General features: G+C 38.2%; 1 non-coding gene across 1 annotated transcript; it reads left to right on the forward strand.

Annotated features, from left to right (window-relative positions):
* TRNAC-ACA lies at positions 814-887 on the forward strand. Its single transcript has one exon. It is a non-coding gene; the product is annotated as a tRNA-Cys (tRNA).

Below are 1,564 nucleotides of genomic sequence, written 5' to 3' on the forward strand. Positions count from 1 at the left end.
CCTTGACTGGGGGAATGATTAATTGGATGTTCTATCCTTGTTGGGGTCTTTTAGGTGTAGTATTAAAAGGGTTGTTGTTTTCACTTAGTTAACCCTTACTAAATAAAGAAAAGTCAAGTAATTAAGCTAACTCTTATTCGCAAATCCTAGTCCTCTCCCTTGGGAAGGTCTAGCGTTAGTAAATACAGAACTAGCCAACAACGTCCAGTTTAACCATCACTTATGCCTTCCAACTCAAGTGTCTCCTTTTAATCAACCCCCATGTCAAGTATGGAGTCTACTCCATTGACATGAATATGGCGCTCACAAAAATATAAGAAGAAGACATGATAAATTAAATTAAATTAATTAAAAGTAAAAGTAATCCTTTGCATTAACAATTCGTGAAAATAATCCAATTACTACTTTAAACAAGAATTAAGAATATGGAATAAATAAAAGAGTAAGTAAAAAAACAAGCTAGAATAGTATCTTCAACGAAGGTGATGACTCTTCAATATCCAAAAGCATAAAACTAATTAAAATATGAATGTAAAGAGAACCTAGAGAAAGAGTAATTCACTCTAGATTCAAATCTAAAAACAAATCTAGCACAAACAAGGAAAACATAGAAAACTCAAAATATTTTTTTTATTCTTCATGTCCTGGATTACGTCCCAGCGCCTGGCCCTGAGATGTGGATCATCCAAGGCACATTAGCATGGCGTACTTCTCCTGTTCGAACCGGGGTTTGAAACCAAACTTCTCCTCAGGAGGATAAATGGGGCGATTCAGGTGAGATCCAATGTAGATCTAACTTTCTATTCACTCGTGGGGCCTGTAGCTCAGAGGATTAGAGCACGTGGCTACAAACCATGGTGTCGGGGGTTCGAATCCCTCCTCGCCCACAACCGGCCAAGAGTAATTCACTCTAGATTCAAATCTAAAAACCTAAAAACTATCCTAATGAGAATGTGTGAATGTACCTAAAACTGTGTTGTGTGTTGAGTCTCTGCATGTTCCCTCGCTTTATTATGTGTTTTTGGGCCGAAAACTGGGTCAAAACGCGGCCCAAAATCACCCCAGTGTTTTTTGTTATTTCTGCAGATCGCGCAGGTCACGCGTACGCGTTGTCCACGCGTGCGCGTCATTTATGCAGACTCTAATCCACGTGTACGCGTCAGGCACGCGCACGCGTCGCTGCAATTTTCTCCATTCCGCGTGCTCGCGTGAGCCATGCGTGCGTGTCGGTGTTCGCTGGTCATAAAGAAGAATTAAAATATACTAATTAAAGATCTCTAGGAAGCAAGTTTTCAACCATAGAACAATACTATGAAGGAAAATGTAAAATCATGCAATTAGTGTGAATAAGTGGATGAAGACTTGATGAAACCACTCAATTAAACACAAGATAAACCTTAAAATAGTGGTTTATCAGTTATCCTTCCCTAGAGTCTTGAGACTTTGTGAAGGTTGTTAATTAATAACTCTGATTTAAAATAGTTAAATGAATGATTTGAAAGTGAAGGATTTGACTCTTTTCAAAGAGAAATCCTATTTGATATGATATTTGAAAGTCTTTTGG

Source organism: Arachis ipaensis, chromosome B04, assembly GCF_000816755.2.
Source record: "Arachis ipaensis cultivar K30076 chromosome B04, Araip1.1, whole genome shotgun sequence".
Taxonomy (NCBI): domain Eukaryota; kingdom Viridiplantae; phylum Streptophyta; class Magnoliopsida; order Fabales; family Fabaceae; genus Arachis; species Arachis ipaensis.